Raw genomic sequence first — 23,706 nt, forward strand, 5'->3', positions numbered from 1 at the left:
TTATAAGTAACCGGTCCAGTCAGCCCTTCTGTTCTGTGATTTCTGACATTACTTGTCTTCATGTTACTTTAGGAAAGAAATCTAGGTGAGGTTATATCACAAACTTAAATAATTCCATTTCCTGAGAGCAGGATGAAAATACCACCAGGTATTCTGATTGCAGTCCATGGTGTTAATCAAAAGGTGTAATGATGCTACGTACCACTATTTATTCTTTTACTATATGCTATTATTTTTGCTAGTTCATAACCCAGCCATGGTTGCTTCCAATAAACCAGTGTACTTTTAGTACTGGTCCCAAAACCTGTGGCCAGAATCTAATGGTAAAGTCTTGTTTAGTGGTCTTGACACAGAACAGGTGAGCTTTTGCACACAGATTTCACTGGTTTACTCACTGAAATAGTTTGTAACATAATTACAAGACTACATGAATTACCATTTAAAGCATTATGGAAAATCTCTACTACAACCGTTACAGAAATGAATCAGCAGATCTACAGTAAGGCAGTAGTGATCACTGAGATTCATGTTTACAAATGAACAGTTGCAAGGAGCATTTTTCTCCATGGAGGAGGAGATTATAGAGGCCAAGATCATGACAGAATGGAGGGAAGTTCCCCAAGTATCGAAGCTACAAAAAGGTGCAATGAAGAAAGAGTACTTAGGAAGTGCAGCAAGCTGTCCATACCTGAGGCCTTGGAAACTGCCAAAAACTCACAGCTGGAGACAACAGCACGAGCTAGTGGATCTAAATGCTGACCCTTGAACAGGATCCAGTAACAATCACTGTGGCAGATATCTAAGAAAATGTCTTCAGTATGAAGAGTTGGACAGCACCAGGACCAAACATGATTCACACCTACTGGCTGCACTCCGTGAACGTCTGGCAGCACAAATGAACCAGTAGCTAGTAGATGAGACACATCCGAAACGGCTCACTGAAGGCCAGACAATCCCGATTCATAAGTATCTCAAGGACTGGTCCCATCCAACTACTGGCTAATGACCTGCCTCAGTACCAAATGGAAGCTCCTGTTTGGCATCATAGCAGCTAAGATGAACAGGCATATGGCTCAATACTTGAGCGGGGCACAGAAAGCAAATGTCAGAAACACCAGAGGAGTGAAACACCAGCTACTGATAGAAAGTGCAGTCCCCTGAGACTGCAAGATCAGGCTCACCAACTTGTGCATTGCTTGGATTGACTACAAAAATCCTACGAATCGATGCCCCACACCTGGATCGCCTTGAACTATACAAGATTAACAGGATCATAAGGGCCTTCATCTGGAATTTGATGGGGATGTGGCGAACATCACTAGAGTCCAACCTCAAGCCAATTGCACAAGTTTCCATGAAGTGTGGGCTTTACCAAGGAGGTGGTCTGTCCCCATTACTGTTCTACATAGTCCTGAACCCCCTCAGTGAGATCATTGACAAAACTGGCTGCAGTCTACAAAAAGGAGAAATCAGCAAATCCTCTACATGGATGACAGCAAGCTGTATTTCAGGAGAGAACGAGACATCGATTCACTGATCCACACCACTAGGATCGACAGCAATGACATTGGAATGTCATTGCTTAAGTGAATTTGGATAGTAACAAAGAGGGAAGGTAGTTAGAACTGAGGGAATTGTGCTACCAGAAGGCAACAATGCAGACATCGAGGACAACTATAAGTACCTGGGACTAAGGTACTTAGTAAGGCATGTCCTGAGGAGTCAGTTGAATGGGTAGAAGATGATCCGGGCAATTAACACCTACGCTCTACCAGTGATCAGATACTCTGCTGGGATAATAAGCTGACCAAAGAAGGTGATAGAAGCCACAGACATCAAGAAAAGGAAGCTCCTGAGCATGCATGGAGGGTTTCACCCCAAATCCAGCACCCTGAAACTGTAAGCTAAGTGGAAGGAAGGACACTGAGGACTAGTGAGTGTCAAAACCACTGTCCAGGTTGAAGGTGAAGGTTACAGTGGTAATCCGAGCACTCGGTGCAGCAACCCCAATCTTTACGCAGTGGCTCCAGCAGATCCCAGGAACAACACCTGAGATCTTATTAAATTAATAAATGCAGCTATGACGTGTTACCTACCTTTACTTAGCGATTACACCCAACATACTTTCACTTCACTTGCTATTGTTGGCATTCAGTGCACACCTGTGGAAAATTACCCTGATATGAGTATTTCATGGCTTATTTTCAGATTCTCACTCAGCATACCATGGCTGTGCTGTGTGGCAGGCAGGCAGGAAAAAGGACACAAAATCTCAAAACGGGACTGCAACTCAAAACACAGCTTTCTTGCTGGCAAAACTTCCTCATAAAATAAAACTCACAAAAGTAAAGCAAGACTCAGAACAGAGGCACTGGAAGCCTGCACATAACAAACACACAACATCTTGAGGGTACGACACGACCAAGAGCAAAGGCAAACACAGGGCTTATATACACAAGGGAGTAATCAGGGAACGGGAAACAGGAGGGAGACACAGCTGGGAGTGCATGCGTGCATGAAGGATTTGTCCTCTCATAAGATCGCTCAAACCCAGAGGTGTACTCACGCCAACCGCCAATACAAATGTCAGAAGAAGAAGAAGAAGAAGAAGGTGTACTCACACCAGTCTGCTTATTTAACCCTCAGCTCCCGTTGCTGGTAAAAATGGCTCATCTCACTGAACTTTTCAAGTATGTGGACGACCACCAGGACCTGTATGTGCAGGTAAGATCACTCAGAAAAAAACAACATAGTGCAACTGCTTAATCATTCAGTTTTTTTTTTGGATGATTGTCACTTGATTTAATGGCTTATTGAGCTAAGGGAAAACTGGAAAGATTTGCAACTCATTCATTAAGATGGGATTATAGTAGGTTCCAACTGTAAAACCAGTTTTCCTGATAAGATTCAGTAATATTATAACTGCTGCTTGAGTCACATTTTGTAGGTCTGATGTACTAAAAATCACTCACTGTGGCTCTTTCTTGTGCAATCAGTAACTGCATCAAATAGTAAAAAGAAAAGAAAATAAAAGGGGAAAAAAAGATAAAATGTATAAACCCCCCCCCCCCCCATCTTAATTTCTTTAAATCACTTTTTCATAATTGTCCTCAGCGCCTCGCTGAGTGGGTGAGTGTCCAGAGTGTGTCTGCTTTTGTTACAGGCCTTCGATGGGCCTGTTTTGAAACTGTATTTTTAACAGAAAAGCAGAGACAGGAGACATCAGTTGCGTTCGGTCTGCAGGCTCTTCCTCGTCTGATTTATTAACAGAATTTAACAACGTCCTTCTCTTTTCATTTAGACACACACATTTCTCTTTTAACAACAAAACACATTCAATTAAGTCCATAGCTCAAACTCTTTTGGTTACCTTGCACTCTCGCAAGAATAAACTTACAAACTAATCATTGTATGAGTGTCCTTATTTACAATAAATCTGTAATCAAATCTACTGCTATTCAGCATCAAAACATTTCTGTGCAGTACCCTTAACACTGCAATTAACCCGCTTATATACCATTATATATTCTTTATACTTTAACAGATTCAAACAATATATTACATTAGTAACCAATAAACAAAAATATTCTAGCATTGCTCACAAACAGTTCACAGTCATCCACAAACAGTATACATCAGACTATTTACATTTGACACATAAGAACTGGGCAGATTCTAATCAACTATAACTTCAAATAATGTCAGGATAAAAGAAGTGTCCAAGAGCTGCATTTGCCACAAAATAAAACAGATAATAAGACCAGCTGCCTCTTTAGACTACGAGTGAAATGGCGGCTTCCATTACAAATGGCGGTATAGTTAGCTTTTTCTCCATCAGTGAAAACACACTCTCTCACAACATTTGCGGTCTTTAACCAAAGACAGAAAAAGGTTTCTTGCCTTTATATGTGCATTGCAGTGAGCAAACTTAAAGTACTAACCTGTTTTTTTAACAGAAAAGCAGAGACAGGAGACATGAGTTGCGTTCGGTCTGCAGGCTCTTCCTCGTCTGAGGCACAGAAGCGTTGCAACGACCTATCGCAGTCAGCGCTATCTCCCCCTTGTGGCAATGCCACGCAATTACATTGTTCATAACTCTAAATGAAAAGTGCAATACCACCATAAAATCAGGTCTTTTACATCAAAACAATTCACAAAAAAAATTATTATTGTGACCATACACTTGTGGGTGTCACACACTCCCCAACAAAAAGAAAATGGCTCCTGACATTTAACCTTTTACCCTTTAAAACTCATCATACTCATTATTCAACAATTCAAATCACATCCCCTTCCCACATATCCACATTCCTTGTGTACTAACATGTATAGATTGGGCAGTTATAATATACAGGGAAGGTGCCTGGGTGTGCACAGTGAGATGTCGGAATGTGATATGGCACTAGGGGAAAGTAAGGTAACAGGGGATATGGTGGCATGGTGTAGTGTGTTGTGTTTGGTGACTCGTGCACTTCAGCACAACTGACTGATGGGTGTACCCGGAGAGAGGGCTGGCCAAGGGTGTCATATGTGAAATGTGTAGCAGGTCGTCGTTCCCTAGTAGACCTTCTTGGAACTGATTCATTTGTCGGCGGGGTCACATTGGGTGTATACCGTGCCCTTTCTGAAAGCGGCAGTCCAACTTCTCCTCCGTCGACTGTGAAAGGCACTTCAGTGACTCCTGATTCCCGTACCATCTCATGCTCCTCCTCTCCCTTGTCATTGTCAAGTTCAGTGTTTTGGTGTCCACCATCTTGTTCCATTCCTGTTTCCCTCAATTCATCTGTTGCTGTTTGTTCCCCCAATACTGTTGCTTCTGTCGGCTGAGGTGCTCCACAGTTAACCACTCTGCTGAACTCAGCTGTTCCCCTTGAGGGTCCTACAGTATGGTTATAGGTATGTCGAGCATCCTCTTTGGTTCCACTCCTCAAATCATACCTCAACTCATAATACACTGAACTCTCATCATCATCGGAGCTTGTGTCAGCGTGGGGTTGAAATGCTGTCTCTCTTTGAACTGGTTTTGGTTTCTTTTTCTTGACGGCGGATGGCCCGTCCCCTTTATTTACAGCAGGCAAGTCCGCAGGAAGCTCATTGACAAGATGCAGTAGATTGCGATGCAGAACACGCACTCTTTTCCCATTTGCCTCTGAGGCCACTCTGTAGACTGGGCTGTCATTGATCTGTTCCTTCACCACATAAATGGTGTTCTCCCAGTAGGACCTTAACTTGCCAGGACCACCCCTCTCAGTCAGGTTCCGCACTAGTACTCTGTCACCAGGTTGGAGTATCACTCCTTTCAAGTGCCGGTCATAGTGTTTCTTCCCACGATCACTTGACTTTTGGCTGTTTTCAGATGCAATCCTGTAAGCTTCAGTCATTCGTACTTTCCATTTCTCAGCATAACCTCTTGCAGTTTGTGGTTCTCCATCAGTAACCAACTTGAACAGGAGGTCTACTGGCATTCGTGGATGTCGACCAAAAAGCAGAAAGAATGGTGAGTAACCCGTTGCTTCATGGCGCGTGCAATTGTACGCATGAACCATCTGTGGGAGATACTCTCTCCATCTTTCTTTTTTCTCTTCACCCAGGGTCCTCAGCATCTGCAAGATGGTACGATTAAAGCGTTCAGCTGGGTTGCCCTGAGGGTGGTACGGGGTTGTTCGAGAGTGCCCCACATTGCTCAACTGTTGCAGAGTCCGGAAGAGCTCGTTCTCGAACTCCCGTCCTTGATCATGGTGCAGCCTTAAAGGGTAGCCAAATCTGGGGATATAATCACTGAAAATCCTTTCAGCTGCAGTTTTGCCACTCTTGTTGCGGGTTGGATAGGCCTGGGCATACCTAGTAAAGTGGTCTACCACAACTAGGATGTACTGATATCCGCCCCTGCTTGGCTCTAAGTGGAGGTAATCGACTGAAACCAATTCCATTGGTGAGCTTGTGGTAATGCTGGACATGGGAGCTCGGACATGTGTCACCGGCTTCTTCTGTTTGATGCACGGACACTGCCGGGTGACATAGGCTTCGATGTCTCGCCTCATGTATGGCCAGTAGAACCGTTGCCTCGCTAGGCTGAGAACTCTTTCTACCCCGACATGCCCCATGTCATCATGCAGATGTTTCAAGACCACGGATTTGAAGCTAGCTGGTAAGACTAGTTGACGCTTTTCTGCAGTCTTACGATACAGAACTCCATCTTCTAAGCTCAGCTTTGTCCACTCATGCATCATTTTCCTCGCAGGACCTCTCACATTCCGTCTCATGTCATCTGTCAGCTTTTGATCTGAGTCTTTCATTTTCATGATCTCACCAATCGCCGGGTCTGCTCTTTGAGCCCTTTGTAGTTCATCCAGATTGATGGGCGTGACCATTTCTCGGATTACTGGTTCAAGCTGGTCACCTTGTGCTAGAGCCAGAGCAGCGATCCATGCAACATTTCCATCCTTGCCTGCTCCACATCCCTCCCAAGTAGCGGCAACAGCTTCTTTGGAGAGCTCTTTTGTACATTCAGCGACGTATCTGTCAATGTCAAGGGGACTCCTCGATAGGGTGTCTGCGTCAACATTTACTTTTCCAGGTCTGTACCTTATATCAAACCTGAAATCTGATAGCTCTCCCACCCATCTAAACCCAACCGCATTCAACTTGGCGGTACTCATGACATAAGTTAAGGGATTGTTGTCGGTGTAGATGGTAAAATACGGGGCATAGAACAAGTAATCCCTGAACTTCTCGCAGACAGCCCACTTGAGGGCGAGAAACTCAAGCTTGCCCGAGTGGAGTCTGTAATTCTTTTCAGCTGGTGTCAGTGTTCGGGAGCCGTATCCAATCACTCTGAGCTTTCCATTCTGATGTTGGTAGAGAACGGCTCCAAGTCCTTTATCAGATGCGTCTGTATGAAGGACGAAGGGAAGCTCAAAATCTGGGTAGGCAAGTACAGGGGGGTTTACCAACATATCGATCAACTTACACAGGGCGCCCTGGTGCTTTTCGGTCCACTCAACTGGTGTTTTGGATGGTAACTGTGCACCTTTCCCCTTCTGTCCTGTAACTTTCCCCAGAAGATGCTCCTCTTTGGTTTTCTTGGGTTGCAAAAGCTCATAGATGGGTTTTGCTATTCTCGAGAAATCCTGGATATATGAGCGATAGTAACTCAGGAACCCAGCGATCCTCCTCACATCTCCCACTATGGCAGGTGTCTCCTTTTTCAGGGCGTACACCGCCTCGAGATCTTTTGGATCGATGCGTACTCCTTCAGCTGACACTAAACGCCCAACATACCTCACTTCTCTTTTAAATAGGTCACATTTTGTTGGCCGGAGTTTGACTCCGTAGTTCTGCAGGGCTCTCAAGACTTTCCTCAGCCCTTCCATATGTTCCTCAAAAGTCTTGGCATAGCACAAGATGTCATCCAAGTATGGGATGCAGCACTCATCCCGAAGGGGAGCCAGCATTTCTTCCATACTGCGTTGGAATGCAGCAGGTGCGTTGGTAAGGCCGAAGGGAATTCGCACCCATTCATAAAGGCCCCAGGGGGTGATGAATGCAGTCAGATGACGTGATCCTTCTGCTATAAAGCCCTGGTGATAGGCTTTTCCCTGGTCCAAAATGGAGAACCAGTTGTAACCTCCCAAGGTGTCAATGAGGTCCTGGATTCTTGGTAATGGGTGGCGATCAGGTACTGTGCGCTGGTTCAGGAGACGGTAGTCTATACAGAGCCTTAGGGAGCCATCCTTTTTCCGCACACAAACTATTGGCGCAGAGTAAGGAGATCTCGACTTTACAATCCATCCTCTTGCTAGGAGGTCCTCAATATACTCTTTAACCTCCTTATAGAGGGGTTTTGGAATTGAGGTGTATGATTTCTGAATTGGGGTTGTGTCTTTGAGTGTTATTGTCATTTCCAAGCTGGGAATGCACCCCATGTCGTTCTCATCCCGTGCAAAAGCCCCTGACTCTTCCCTTAACATTTTCTTGGCAATAGTTTGTTGGTCTTCAGTCAGGTGGCTAACATCAACAGGTGGATCCCATTCTTGTGTTGCTTGATCTTCACCACACTGCTGGGGTATTTGAGATACATCAGAGTCGACATCTTGAGTCACTTTGGGCTCACCGAGGTTTGGTAAGTCTGTTTGTATGACTCCTGCTATTGGTTCAATACTTCCAAGGGCTGCTCTGCCAGTGAGGGTCACATCGTGCTTAGTGTGGTTGCCAATAGGTACCTTGACATATGGGACTCTGGCGTCACAAACTGTGAGGAGGCTGTTGCCGACATCAAGCTGTTGCAGTTGTGGGTTGCTCTCAGTTGGTTCAAAGAGCACGAGGGGGTTGGACATGTCAACTGTAGGCAAGGCAAGGCAAGTTTATTTATATAGCACAATTCAACAACAAGGTGATTCAAAGTGCTTTACAGAGACATTAAAAACAAAAACAAATAAAAAGCACGATTTAAAATTGATTAAGACAAGCAAACAAACAAACAAACAAACAAACAAAACAGTATTTAAAATCAAAAATCAAAACAGTAGATAAAATCAGAACAGTAGATAAAATCAGAACAGTAGATAAAGTCAGTAGTTAAAATGTAAGTTTTGAAATTTAAGCTTAAAAGTGTGGATTTGGTGCTTTATTCAAAAGCAGCTGAGAATAGGTGAGTCTTCAACCTGGATTTAAATAAACTGAGTGTTTCAGCTGATCTGAGGCTTTCTGGGAGTTTGTTCCAGATATATGGAGCATAAAAGCTGAATGCAGCTTCTCCGTGTCTGGTTCTGACTCTGGGAACTGATAAAAAACCGGATCCAGATGACCTGAGGGATCTGGAAGGTTCATACTGGGTCAGGAGGTCACTGATGTATTTTGGTCCTAAACCATTCAGAGCTTTATAAACCAGCATCAGAACTTTAAAGTCTATCCTCTGACGGACAGGCAGCCAGTGTAAAGACCTCAGAGCTGGACTGATGTGGTCCACTTTTTTGGTCTTAGTGAGGACTCTAGCAGCAGAGTTCTGAATGAGCTGTAGTTGTCTGACTGATTTTTTAGGTAGACCTGTAAAGATGCTGTTACAGTAATCAAGCCTGCTAAAGATGAATGCATGGACTAGTTTTTCCAGGTCGTGTTGAGACATCAGATCTTTTATCCTTGAAATATTCTTGAGGTGATAGTAAGCCGATTTTGTTATTGTCTTAATGTGTTTTTCTAAGTTTAGGTCTGCATCCATCACTACACCCAAATTTCTCGCCTGGTTGGTGGTTTTTAGGTGTATAGATTGAAGTTCTCTGGTGACCTGTAATCGTTTTTCTTTGGCACCAAAGACTATTACTTCAGTTTTGTTTTTGTTTAGCTGGAGAAAATTGTGGCACAACCAGTCATTAGTTTCCTCAATGCATTTACCAAGAGCCTGTACAGGGCCTTGGTCTCCTGGTGACATTGTGATATATATTTGTGTGTCATCTGCATAGCTATGATAGTTTATTTTGTTGTTCTTTATAATCTGTGCCAGTGGGAGCATGTAGATGTTAAACAGAAGGGGTCCCAAGATGGAACCTTGGGGAACTCCACATGTGATACTTGTCTGCTCAGATGTGAAGTTACCTATTGATACAAAGTATTTCCTGTTTTCTAAGTATGTTTTGAACCAGTTTAGTACAGTTCCTGAAAGACCTGCCCAGTTCTCCAGTCGTTTGAGTAATATGTTGTGGTCAACTGTATCAAATGCTGCACTGAGATCCAGTAAAACTAAGACTGACATTTTTCCACTGTCTGTATTCAGACATATGTCATTAAACACTTTGGTCAGAGCGGTTTCAGTGCTGTGGTTCTGTCTAAAACCTGACTGGAAGGCATCATAGCAGTTATTCTGTGTTAAGAAGTAATTGAGCTGTTGAGAAACTGCTTTTTCAATGATCTTACTTAAAAATGGGAGGTTTGAGATCGGCCTGTAGTTATTCATTTGTGTCTTGTCAAGATTGTCCTTTTTCAGTATAGGTTTAATTACAGCAGTTTTTAGTGATTCTGGAAACACACCTGACGTTAAAGAAAAGTTTATGATCTGTAACAGGTCTGACTCCAAAGTCTTTGAGACCTTTTTGAAAAAACTCGTTGGCAGGACATCTAAACAGCAAGAGGAGGAGTTCAGTTGACCTAAGATGTCCTCCAGGTCTTTGTTGTTAATAGGGTGAAACTGTTTGATGGTGTTTAAACAGTTTTTTGGTGGACACAGTACATGTCCTGGATCTGCTGTTGATGTACCAATTGCTTGTCTAATCTTTTGGATTTTTTCTGTGAAGAATTTGGCAAAGTCATTGCAGGCCATGGTCGAATGAAGTTCAGCTGCCACTGACACAGGAGGGTTTGTTAGCCTGTCAACTGTAGAAAATAGGACCCGAGCGTTATGACTGTTTTTGGTGATGATGTCAGAGAAGTAGGACCTCCTTGCACTCCTCAGTTGTAAATTATAATTGTGAAGTTTCTCTTTATAGATGTCATAATGAACCTGGAGGTTTGTTTTTCTCCATCTGCGCTCAGCTTTCCTACACTCTCTTTTTTCATATTTCACCAGTGTGGAGTTTCTCCATGGAGACTTCTTCCTTCCAGAGATAACCTTCACCTTAATGGGAGCAATAGTGTCCATTACATTTAACATTTTAGCATTGAAGCTAGTGACGAGCTCATTGACTGAACCTCTGGACAGGTCAGGTGTTAATGGGAAGACCTGGTTAAAGATCTCACTACTGTGTTCAGTTATACACCGTTTTGTGATCACTGCTGTTGATATATTTGTGTGGGCTGAGATTTTACTTTCAAAGAAAACACAGTAATGATCAGACAGGCCCACATCAGACACAGTAACCTTTGAAATGCTCAGGCCCTTGGAGATCAGTAGGTCAAGAGTGTGTCCTCTATTATGTGTGGCCTCTGTTACATGCTGAGTCAGCCCAAAGTTGCCCAGAGTGTTACTCAGGTCTTTAGTCCCTTTGTCCTGAGGGTTGTCCACATGGATGTTAAAATCCCCAACAATAATTACACAGTCGAAATCAACACAGATCACAGACAGCAGTTCACTGAGGTCATTAAAAAAGTCTGTGCAGTATTTGGGAGGCCTGTAAACATTAAGAAACACAACTTTGGATGGGGCCTTCAGCTGTAACGCCACATATTCAAAAGACTGAAAACTTCCAGGAGATAGCTGCTTACATTGAAATGATTCATTAAATAAGACGGCAACCCCTCCTCCTCTCCTGCTCACCCTGGCCTCACTGATAAAACTGTAGTTAGGAGGGGTCGTCTCGATGAGAACAGCTCCACTGTTACTTTGGTCCAACCAAGTTTCAGTTAAAAACATAAAATCAAGGCTGTGCTCAGTGATTAAATCATTAATTAAAAATGTTTTCCCAGCTAAAGATCTAACGTTTAATAAAGCCAACTTAAGTGTTTTAGAGGTATTATTTGCCCCCTCGTGTTTGGGAGCAGTCTGTGGCACACAAGGTATGTTTACTACATTTAAAGATCTTTTAGAGTGCAGCTCTTTGTGTTTTGACCAGGCCACATGTCTCCTTCTGTCACCTAAAAGTACAGAAATTTTGAAACCTTCTAATAAACAGGGTCCCAGCTTCTCCTGGGAAAAGTCACCACTGTCATAATCCTCGCAGCCCGGACCCTCCACACATCACACATCAGACTGCGGAGACAGAGCATGAAGGTGGTAAGGAGGAACTAAGGGCGGCGAGGCTGCGCAGTGTAACTTTGGTTGCTCTGTTGAGGGCGGGGCTCGATGGCGAACCTTTGGCTGCTCTGGTGGGGGGTTAATGGGGGACAAAAAGGGATTGGGCCGGGGGGTAGATCTGAGCCCAGCATTGACCCGCTCCATCATCTCCTCAGTGAATTTCAGGTGTGGGGAGGAGGGAGAAAGGGAGGGGGAGGAGGGTGATGGCCTGTCAGGGGTTTGGGGGACTGGGGAAGGTCGTGGTCCCTGGTCCTGGTCGTTGGTGTTGTTGAGAGAGGTGGAGGCAAATAGGGACCCCTCTTCTTGCCTCAGATGTCTCTCCTTTCTGAGGCTCTTCCCGGGTGGGGGCAGATGGAGCTCCTCCTCAAGGTTTCTGCTGGGCTTTGTTTGTTCTTGGAGTACTGTTTGTTCCTCTTTATGAGATAACTCCTCGTTTATCTCAGCCTTGGCACCAAGCACAGATGGATGACGTATGGAATAAAACAAGTTGGAGGTGAACAGTTTCACCCCTGACTTGTTAAAATTAAATCCATTTGCTTTAAACAGATGCCTGCGTTCCCAAAAAATATTAAAGTTGTTGATAAAATGCACTGAGTGGTCAGTACATGCTGATATAAGCCATTTATTCAGTGCAACCAATCTGCTGAATCTCTCGTCTCCTCCTCTGACGGGCGGTACAGGCCCACTGATGAATACAGCTGCATTCAGAGAGTTTACAGTATTTAATAATCCAGTAAAGTCCCGTTTCAGAACCTCCGACTGTTGTTTGGACACATCGTTTGACCCTGTATGCAGAACAATATTTGTCACAGTTGGATATTCATCTGCAATCTGAAGAATTCTCTCCTTCAGGTTGTTGACCATATCCTTAGGAAAGCATAGGACTTTAGTGTTCTTACCGCACATCCTTTGTACATCCTTTACGGCAGAGTCACCCACAATCAGGGTTTCAGGCCTAGCCTTTAGCTTTCCCTGTGGCCTTTTACTTTTCAACAGATTTTCAGACCTTACTTCGCTACTTTTAGATGGATGGTTGTCCGATATAGATCCAGGGTCCTTTGATAGTGGAGCAAATCTGTTCTGCAGTTTCACATTCAGTTGTTTTGGAGGTTTGTTGTTAACCTTTCTATTCACGGTTGTCCAGTCCTGTTTCCTCCCGTATACAGGGGTAGAAGAGCTTCTCTGTCTCGTAGGAAGTGAAGGCCAGTCGGTTTCAGAGATTTCAGCTCGCTGTGTTCTGCCTGTGATACGTCCTCCCCCTTCTAGGAGACATGATTTGTGTCTTGGTTTTGCACCAGGACAGTCCAAGGGGGGATTATCGCTTGATGATTTATAGTAATGCACAGAGTCTACTTTCTTGGTCATGTTATCTGTGCTCCTTAGCTGTGTACTAGCTTGCTCATCGCCATTGCTTTGAATCAAAGGCAAGGTTGTTTCATTTCCACACAGTCCATTTACCTCCACATTTACTTCTAAGCGATGAATTTTTGTCTCCAGTACTGCAATCTTCTGCAGGAGTTTGTGGTAGTCATCTGTGGAGAGGGAAGGCATCTTGTTGCTAGTTAGCCTAGCTAGTTAGCCTAGTTAGCCTAGCAGTTAGCACCTTTCCAGGCTATTGAGGCTGTTCGGAGTCCAGACGCTGTAATCAGGCTTCAGCTGTGTCTAGGCCACAGACACACGGAGCGCTGAGGATAAGGTAACTAAAAATGTTGCTGTTTCTGTTAAGAACACTTTAGTCCTAATGATCTATAAGTGTCCAGAAGCTCTCGCAGGTAGGCTCATACAGAAAAAAGGGAAAAAATCAGCATAAAAATCAATAAAAATCAATAAAAGAAGCAAAGCATTTGAAGAGCAAAGAGAGGAAGCGTCCACACTCACAAAAGGGGGCGGGGTAGAGGAAACTTTACACTTAACATACTTAACTTGACCAGCTGGGATTACTACATCATGCAGGCCCACTTTTAGGACACTCTGGCTGACGCCGCTATCACTGGTAAGCTTGGTCTGGATGAAGTTGACCAGTGCCGTCGCTGTGTCATCCTGGAGGTTCATTGCGCTACGCAGGAGGCTCACAATGGTGGGTATGAGGTTTGTACTAGCATTTGGCCCCAGTATCAGCTGTTCAATTACATTGAAACCAATCAGGGGGCAGTCCATGGGCACACTGCTTACTAAAAAGGGGACTTGTACAGTCAAGTTTGGGTCACTATTCTCTGGGAGACTCACCATCACGCCCACCCAGCCGTCATAGGGTAATGGCTGGCCATTAACACCAAGCACACTAAGAGCCTTATCTCCAATAAGTTCTGTCAGTGGCCGGAGTTTGTGGTCAGAGAGGTAGGTTTTTGCCCACTGGCGATCAATGAGACTCACTTGTGCACCTGTGTCCAATAAACAGTCCACTGCAAAGCTATGAATGTAACACTTGATTTTACATTTTTTTCCAACAAGCTGTGCCACCCTCTCACTTGCCCCTGTGTCTGCATTTTTCGTTGGAGGGGTCGCCCAACTACTTCTGACATGAGCAAACTCTTCTGAGCACGTACCTGGTGATTTTGGGTCTGGCTGTTCACTGGTTCTGGGAGTGTGTATTTCAGCAGGAGGCCAACTAGAGCTTCTGGGTTGGTTTCGTTTGAGACATCCCACTGCCCTGTGACCTGTCTCTCCACAGATAAAACAATGAGTGCATGAAGTAACCCCACTTTCAATACACTTGGGACAGCCGTACTGTTTTGCAGTTTGTCTGGGCTTCTGCTTTGGGTGTGCACACTGACAAGTGGGTTCACGAGCCTGACTGGCTGTGAGAGACTCCACCACTTTGGTCAGAGTTTCCACCTTTGCAGCCAGCTCTTCTATGACTTTATTCTTACTCTTAGATTTACAGTCAATCATTTCAGTGTCTTTAGCAGGTTCAAGTTGAGCAGTATGAGCATGTGTTACCTTTTGTCGAATGGAATATCCCAGTCTTCGCTGTCGCTCACTCTCTTCACTTGACACTTTGTTCACTTGCCTTATCAAGGCTTCATCTGACACACTGTAGTCTGAAAGTAGTGGCTTGAGTTCATTACGAATGTCACTATATTTTGGCAGAAGACCTTGATGAATGGTGCGTAGAAACACATTTTGGATCGTACGTGTCTCATACGCAACGTCCATGTTATCCTGCCTGGATGCAAACATGACTTTCTGCTTCAGTCCAATCATCCTGTAAAGGAACTGTTGGGGAGTTTCATTGTCATGTTGTTTAGTGCTCAACAATTCCTGGAATAACTCACTCCCACTCTTCTCACTCAGGTGTGAACGTAGCAAGCTTTTGAGTTCAATGAGGGTCAAGTCATCTTTACTGATCAACATGTCCTTAAACTGTCCAGGCTTGATAATACGGAGCACACCTTGAATGATCTCTCCCTCTGTGTGCTTCACCTTGAGCCCCTCCTCAATCTGCTTACACAGTCCATGGTAGCTAATGTCAGATGCAATGTCCCCAACCTGACCCCCATGTACTTTAAACTCTCTGCGTTGCAAAAATGGCAGGTCTCTTAGGGAAACCACGTGATCAGGCCTGGAGTGTCGCGTGTCCGTGGTGGAGTGACTGCTTGTCATGCTCTCGGCTCGAGGCTGAAATGACTGTGTAATAGTGTGGGTGGGTGTATCTTGTGTTGCAGATGTCACTTGTAAATCTGCTAGCTTTTTACCAAGTGCCTCGTAGTTAGCCTTTAGCATTTCATACTCTGTTACTTGTGGATTAACAGACTCAAGAGGCAATACAGCTGAGGTAAGTACATCACCCTGTTCAGGGTGCTTCAGTGTTGTGTGAGTAACAACATTTTCCTCTGAGACTATAGGGTGAGATACTTTAGCGGTACGACTATCAATGAGATGAATAATAGCATCTTTCAACAACAGTAGGTGTGAAAACCCCTGATCCTCTAAGTCAAGCAATGTCTTACAACGTAGATAAGCACATATATAATCAAAACAACTTTCCTCATCACCACGTCTTACACTTGCAGGGTCCACATCAGGTACTGGTGTGATGTTTGTAGCAATCTGGAAGAGTTCCTCCGCTGTCAGCGCATAAAGACTCTTTCTGATCTGCCAAGCTAGTTCTTTTCTTTCACTGTCCTCCATTGTGTGTTCTTTGGCTAGCAACTCTTCACAGTGCAGTCAGCTCAAACACGCAGCACGTCACCTCTCCAGCAGGGGTTTCCCTCCTAGACACAGGTCCCGCTGCTGCCTCAGTTGCACGTCTGCTGTTCCAACACGTCTGCCCTGTGATGACCGTCTCTGGTTCGTTGATTAAAGGATCAGCAGTCGCCCTCGTAGCATGCTGATCCCCGTACGGGCCACCAAAATTATGTTACAGGCCTTCGATGGGCCTGTTTTGAAACTGTATTTTTAACAGAAAAGCAGAGACAGGAGACATCAGTTGCGTTCGGTCTGCAGGCTCTTCCTCGTCTGATTTATTAACAGAATTTAACAACGTCCTTCTCTTTTCATTTAGACACACACATTTCTCTTTTAACAACAAAACACATTCAATTAAGTCCATAGCTCAAACTCTTTTGGTTACCTTGCACTCTCGCAAGAATAAACTTACAAACTAATCATTGTATGAGTGTCCTTATTTACAATAAATCTGTAATCAAATCTACTGCTATTCAGCATCAAAACATTTCTGTGCAGTACCCTTAACACTGCAATTAACCCGCTTATATACCATTATATATTCTTTATACTTTAACAGATTCAAACAATATATTACATTAGTAACCAATAAACAAAAATATTCTAGCATTGCTCACAAACAGTTCACAGTCATCCACAAACAGTATACATCAGACTATTTACATTTGACACATAAGAACTGGGCAGATTCTAATCAACTATAACTTCAAATAATGTCAGGATAAAAGAAGTGTCCAAGAGCTGCATTTGCCACAAAATAAAACAGATAATAAGACCAGCTGCCTCTTTAGACTACGAGTGAAATGGCGGCTTCCATTACAAATGGCGGTATAGTTAGCTTTTTCTCCATCAGTGAAAACACACTCTCTCACAACATTTGCGGTCTTTAACCAAAGACAGAAAAAGGTTTCTTGCCTTTATATGTGCATTGCAGTGAGCAAACTTAAAGTACTAACCTGTTTTTTTTAACAGAAAAGCAGAGACAGGAGACATGAGTTGCGTTCGGTCTGCAGGCTCTTCCTCGTCTGAGGCACAGAAGCGTTGCAACGACCTATCGCAGTCAGCGCTATCTCCCCCTTGTGGCAATGCCACGCAATTACATTGTTCATAACTCTAAATGAAAAGTGCAATACCACCATAAAATCAGGTCTTTTACATCAAAACAATTCACAAAAAAAATTATTATTGTGACCATACACTTGTGGGTGTCACACTTTGCCTGAGAAGCGCGGGGAGATCAAAAAAATGATGGAGATGGCAGTCAAGGACATCGAGAGGTTGGGAGGGACTGTGGAGTTGGTGGACGTTGGCAAGCAGAAGGTCTTGCACTGGTTACATTGTTTAATGCATTTGTGATTTGTATATTGCATTATCTTTCTTTACTTAAATTTCATCATAAATGGACCTTGTTTTTAAACGGTCACTCAGGTTAAGTTTCATTCATGCAGCTTCCCACAGGAGAGGAGATCCCCCTGCCTCCTATCATCCTGGGTCAGTTAGGATCAGACCCAGCCAAGAAGACAGTGTATTTACGGGCACCTTGATGTTCAGCCAGCCAACATCAGTGACGGCTGGGACACAGAGCCTTTCACTCTTGTGGAGAAAGACGGTAAGAAGAGAATACTTTTGCCTACACCCTGCACAAAACAACCCTGGAGCTGTTTTTGTATGAGCTCTAACATTGTCACAAGCTGGTGAGGACTCAGTGTTTTAGTGGTCTTAACTGAAATCACTGAAAACAAAAAACAAAACCAATCAGCAGGTTATGCAGGATGAGGACGTGTGGACTGAGGTGTGTAATTCCTGTAAGGTAGCATAACTAAAAGAAAACATGCTATCAACAAGCTTAACTATGTAGACTAGGAACACTGGGTGAATGTATTTTTAACAGGTAAAGATAAGAAACACAAAACGAGTCACAGAAGGGTCTTAAAAACATGAAAAAAGAAGGCTGTTGGCCTTTAAGTTTTAAACTCTCATCCAAGAGACTTCTTCAGTTCTAAAACAAATGGTTGTGTGTCTCAGGTATTTAACCCTTAATAGTTTTTCTCATGAGGTTCTGAGGGTTGTTGATCATGCAAGTCATCACATTAGCCAGGGTGTGAAGAAAACAAAAGATGTGGGCCATTACCATTATATGCATTTAAGGTTGAGACCTTTCCTGAACACTTCCATTTAGCAAAGGCTCAAAGATTGTGCAAAGGTTGTTACCATGAAAGACCATCATTGAGCGGAGATGGTGGATTAGAACACCAGCTGTCAGCCACCTACACTTGAGATCCTATTTAGGCACTTCAACCTCCACTCTTAACCTTGCCTCAGGTAACCTCAGCAGGTCACATGACAGAATGGTGAAACCGACTCGACCTGTGAAAAGGCAAAACGGATCAAGTGAGGCGTTTTCCCTTGTGAGTCATGACTGGTCCTTTATTTCAGACTCTGCATTTGTTTGTGCACATAACTAAGTCACTGCAGCATTCCTGAATTGGTGTCTATGCTTTGTTATGCTCCACACAGTAATGCCAAATCTGCACCTGAATAATTTTAACCCTTTAAGGCTTCTTTGTTTTATGTTAAACAACACAGATTGACTCTGTGTGTGATCCTACAGACTCTTTAATACTGTGTAGCACAAGGTAACCTAATAATTTTTTGCTGCTCTACCCTACATGTTTGCATTTAAAAAAAACTTTTTTGATGGGATAGGTAGGAGAGGTTGGTGTGGGTTTTTTTTTTTTTTTTTTTTTTTTTTTTTTTTGTGTGACCTACAAAATTGAGCACGTGTAGTCTTGTGTGTTTTCTGGTGAGAGTCAGCTGACACAAAATGCCACATCCTCCTCCCCCTGTCTCATTCCTGCCTGCTCAGTTGTGTTAGTACTGCTTATGTCACATTTTACAAAAACTTGCTGCAGATCATTTTTTTGTATCATGAACAAGGGTTTCATATTGTTACACATAATCTTAGCCATGATTTAAACAAGCTTAAAACAGGGCACTGTCGTCTGCTGACTACGTAATAAACATAACCTTAGTAACATTTTTCAACTCTACTATCCTCTCATTAGAACCTTGAAACTGAAAAAAGTTTTCTTTTTGTAGGTAAGCTCTATGGAAGAGGATCTAATGATGACAAGGGTCCAGTGTTGGCCTGGTTTAACTGCATTGAAGCGTATCAGAAGATCGGAAAGGTACAGTTACTGCCAGATTTAAGCTGGCCAGCAAAAGGTGTTTCAAGTTCAGATAGTTTAAAGATGATATGATATTTTAGTGTGTCTTAAACAAACAACCCTGAAGTGGCTTAACATGCTAAGTTGGCTGTGTTTGAACACTGAACTGAAATTAGTGACAGGAATATATTGAGGTGTGATGGTATAATTTGGAATCTGTAAATATACACCGCTACTTAAAATGTTAAAAGGTTTTTCTTTTGTTTTTGTACAGTGATGATAAAGCAGAATAGCTACTACAGCACTGTATTCTAAAAAGATATGCGGGTCATTCGTACCATTTTAAAAATATAATTTTGGCCTATTTACAAAAGTTTGACCTTATCTATCCTTACTTGGTGCTTTCTGATATGGCTCTCTGGCTCTTCAGATAAAATTAAAGTAAATCCTTAGCAGGAATTTCATTAATGGGCGTTTAGTCAGGAAAAAGTAAATCCCAGCTGGTGAATGTACAGTATTTGTTTTTATCTACATAATAATTATCACACATAAGATTGTGAATTATATCCTTAGTCTGGACTCATGTTCAGCTTTTTTTTTTTTTTTTTTTTTTTTTTTTTTTGGTTAAATTAAAACACATCGTGAGAAATGTGAAACATGCATTCCTGTTGTCTACTATTCACATTTATTCAGTAGAGCACCCACAAATGTATTGTACATGTGCTATTCTATTTCTGTGTTAAAGTACACCACTGATTTGCAGATTGTTGGTTGTTAAGAGATTATTTAAACTCTAGAAAATGAGCCTGAATTTTTTTTTTTTCTTATGCATCTCTCTTCTTGTTGCAGGACCTTCCCATCAACATCAAATTCTGCTTTGAGGGGATGGAGGAATCTGGATCTGAGGGTCTGGATGATCTTGTGTTTTCTAGAAAGGACACTTTCTTTAAAGACGTGGACTACGTCTGCATCTCTGACAAGGACTGGCTGGGCAAGAACAAACCCTGCATTACCTACGGTCTGAGAGGAATCTGCTATTTCTTCATTGAGGTGAAGTCCTGTTGGATTACTGTTGGTGGGGGGTGGGGACAGTGTTTCATTATCAGAAGGGCAAACTTGAGCTTTTTGTGTTTTTAAAATAATGTTTTACGTTCCAACCTTAAGGTGGAGTGCTCTGAAAAGGACTTGCACTCAGGGGTGGTTGGTGGCTCTGTTCATGAGGCCATGACTGACCTCATCGCACTTATGGGCAAGTGAAGCTGGTAATTGTGATTTTTAGTCTCACCGACCTTGTTTTACAGCAGTTTAGAGTTTTAATCTTGTGTTTGTGACTTCCTGCACAGGCTCCCTGGTTGACAACAGGGGTAAGATTTTGGTTCCTGGGATCTATGACAGTGTGGCGCCTCTGACAGCAGAGGAGCAAAAGCTGTACGAGAAGATCGACTTCGACTTGGATGAGTACTGTAAAGATGTGGGAGTTGGCCGGCTGCTGCATGACACAAAGGCAAAGAAATTTGCTGTTCGCATCACTCATTGGTGGAAATGTGCTGTATAATTTTGGGTCATTCACACTTTGTGAACCTATTGTTCTTGATTTCTTTCACCGTAGGAGCAAATCCTCATGCACTGCTGGAGATATCCTTCTCTTTCCCTTCATGGTATTGAGGGGGCTTTCTCTGAAGCAGGAGCCAAGACGGTCATCCCTCGCAAGGTCATTGGCAAGTTTTCCATCCGCCTTGTGCCTGACATGGACCCTAGAGATGTGGAGAAGCAGGTAAACACTGTGATAGGTCACAATGATGGCATACCAACACTCACCTAATCCAAGTCATCTTTTTATAATCAAGTAGCTACAGAGCGACCTCTGCTACATAGTATCTCTGCCACTTATTGGTAGTTTGTTGCGCAGGTGATTTGCTCAGCCATGCTTTTTTGTAAAGAATCACATTAAAAGAAACTGCAATGCATGAAAATGAGAAATGTTATGAATATTTCATATAATGAAGTAAAAAAAACTGGAGTGATTTAATGTGAATGAAGGTAACTTTATTTAGACAGAAAGCCAATGTCACAGGTCATAGCATTAAAATATACCTACATAAAATTAGTAACACCAACCAATAAAGTCATTTTCTTTTGCCTTCCCCAATACAGTTCAACCCCCTTTGCACACACAGTGAGTTTTTTAGAACTGACTCTGAATTAGCATGACAAAGAGATTTAATTAAGTTTTAGTACCTAAAGCTGAGCCTGGATTGACTGTCGGCCACTTGGATGTAGCCACATGATTACATTCAGTTTGTTTCTGTATAAAAGCTCCAACAAGTCTAAGTTATTTTTCCCTCTTCAAGGTCATCAATCATCTGCAGAAGAAGTTTGCTGAACTGGGAAGCCCCAATAAACTGAAAGTGAACATGGGCCATGGGGCCAAAGCCTGGGTCTCAGACTTCAACCACCCACACTACATGGCAGGGAGAAAGGCCATAAAGACAGGTACGAGGACTTAATGATAAAAGCTGTTAGATTAAAGAGGGAGTTCACTCAATCGCACCCATTTCTGTTATCTTGCTACAAAGCTGAAATCAGTTGTGTTTATTGTATTAAAAAAGTGTAAAACACTTTCTCCTGCCATGGAACAACAGATTTTATTACAGTTTACATTTTGATGCTTTTTCTTTAAGAGAAATCAAATATTTTGTCATGTTTCAGCTCCTGCCCTCGGGCAGATGTTTCAGGACATTAAACATAAGGACAAGCAATTTTTTTTTTTTTTTTTTTTAAATCCAAAAGCCTTGTACATATTGTGGCACTACTAACACTACAACTTAGAACACGTTAACATCAGGTATACATCAAAGTCCATAAGTCCTCGGGCCAGTGGCCCCTCCCCCTAGCCTGCTACAATATCTTTAAGCTTTTTTGTTATATGCATATTTTTGTGGACATTTTTAAGTCTTTTTCACCTATTTTCACTGATAAGATTATATCCAGTTTTGATGTGACAACAACGATATTATTATTATTATTAATAAAAGTTTTACTGCTTTTTTGCATTGTTTTTTTCCTCCTCGCTGTGCTGTAGTCTTTGGGGTCGAGCCTGATCTGACTTGCGAGGGCGGCAGCATCCCGGTCACCCTGACCTTCCAGGAGGCCACAGGCCGTAATGTCATGCTGCTTCCTGTAGGGTCCTCTGATGATGGAGCTCACTCTCAGAATGAAAAGATCAACAGGTTGGTCACAGCTCACAGTTTCACTTCTTTTGAAATGTGTAACAAGTAGGAAATATTGATAAAACGGACAAAATATTGCGGTAAAAGAAGAGGATCGTGTTTATCATCTCCAGATTATTTCTGTGCCAAACTTAATGACAGGTAAACTGAGTTTTTTAATTACAAACCATTATCATGGCTTTATTTCTCCATTTTCAGATCAAACTACATTCAGGGAGTCAAGCTGCTGGGAGTGTACTTCCATGAGGTCTCTCTGCTGGAGTGATTTGATGGTGTCTCATAATGACAGGTGTAAAATATGCTCATCCTCCATATCAGACCATAAACTTTGTGGGTTTACTTTTCACAATAAATGGTTTTATACACCCTGCTGATAATAAAAGAGTGTGTTTCTTACTTTGTTTGAGTTGTTTTGTTTTTTGTACTTTTCATGATGTAACAGGATTTACTTTTGATACAGTGCACTGCTTACCGTCATAACCGACTATAATAGGGTAAAATGTTGATAAGCTTAATTTAGAAGCTGTCAAATGTGATTGAGGCATCAGTGATAGCAGCATGACCAAATACTGTTACTGTGTTAGTGTTTTCCACATCACAGCAGAACAACCACTTCAAACAGTCTTGTATTCATAGTGTAATTTGAGTGTGTCGATAGTCTATGAAGACTTGTGGTTAATAGGGTGGTCCCTTTTGTTCCATAGTTTCAGACATGAGTTAACTTTATGTTACTTTAGGAAAAATAAATCTGGGTGAGTTTATATCACAACCTTAGATAATTCCATTTCCTGAGAGCAATTGAAGAAGGTTGTGTCAGAGAGTAGAATCTTGGCCAAATCAAAAAATGCATCTCATAAAGAATGAGATTTCCATACCGGATCGTTTAGGGCCCGGGTTAACCTCTGGTGCTGTTGGCCAGTAGGGTTCCTGTGGAAACTGCTACAGTTGGCCAACGACAAGTAAGGACACAGAAGAAAGAGGGAAGGCGTGTTAGGCGGCAGTGAGAGAGAAAAAGAATCCTGCCAGGGAGGAGGAATAAAGTTAGACCTCAGATGGGGTTCATTGCACAATGTAACACTAAGGTCCCAAAAAAATCTGCCCTGGACCCTAGTTGTTACACCTTGGTCAGGATCTAATGATAAAGTCATATTTAGTGTTCTTCTGCACAGCAGCCTCCCCGCCTGAACAGGATCCAGTAACAATCACTGTGGCAGACATACAAGAAAAGGTGTCCAGTATGAAGAGTTGGACAGCACCAGGACTGAACATGATTCACGTCTACTGGCTGCACTCCTTGAATGTCTGGCAGCACAAATAAACCAGCAGCTAGTAGATGAGACACATCCGAAATGGCTCACTGAAGACAGTCCTGATTCCTAAGGACCCCCATAAGGGACTG

The 23,706-nt window shown here is 42.8% G+C and overlaps 1 pseudogene; it reads left to right on the plus strand.

Moving 5' to 3' along the window:
- The first annotated feature begins 2,664 nt into the window (after positions 1-2,664).
- LOC134623120 (cytosolic non-specific dipeptidase-like) lies at positions 2,665-22,620 on the plus strand (annotated as a pseudogene).
- The last annotated feature ends 1,086 nt before the right edge of the window (positions 22,621-23,706 follow it).

This window comes from Pelmatolapia mariae, linkage group LG22, assembly GCF_036321145.2.
Source record: "Pelmatolapia mariae isolate MD_Pm_ZW linkage group LG22, Pm_UMD_F_2, whole genome shotgun sequence".
NCBI classification, from domain to species: domain Eukaryota; kingdom Metazoa; phylum Chordata; class Actinopteri; order Cichliformes; family Cichlidae; genus Pelmatolapia; species Pelmatolapia mariae.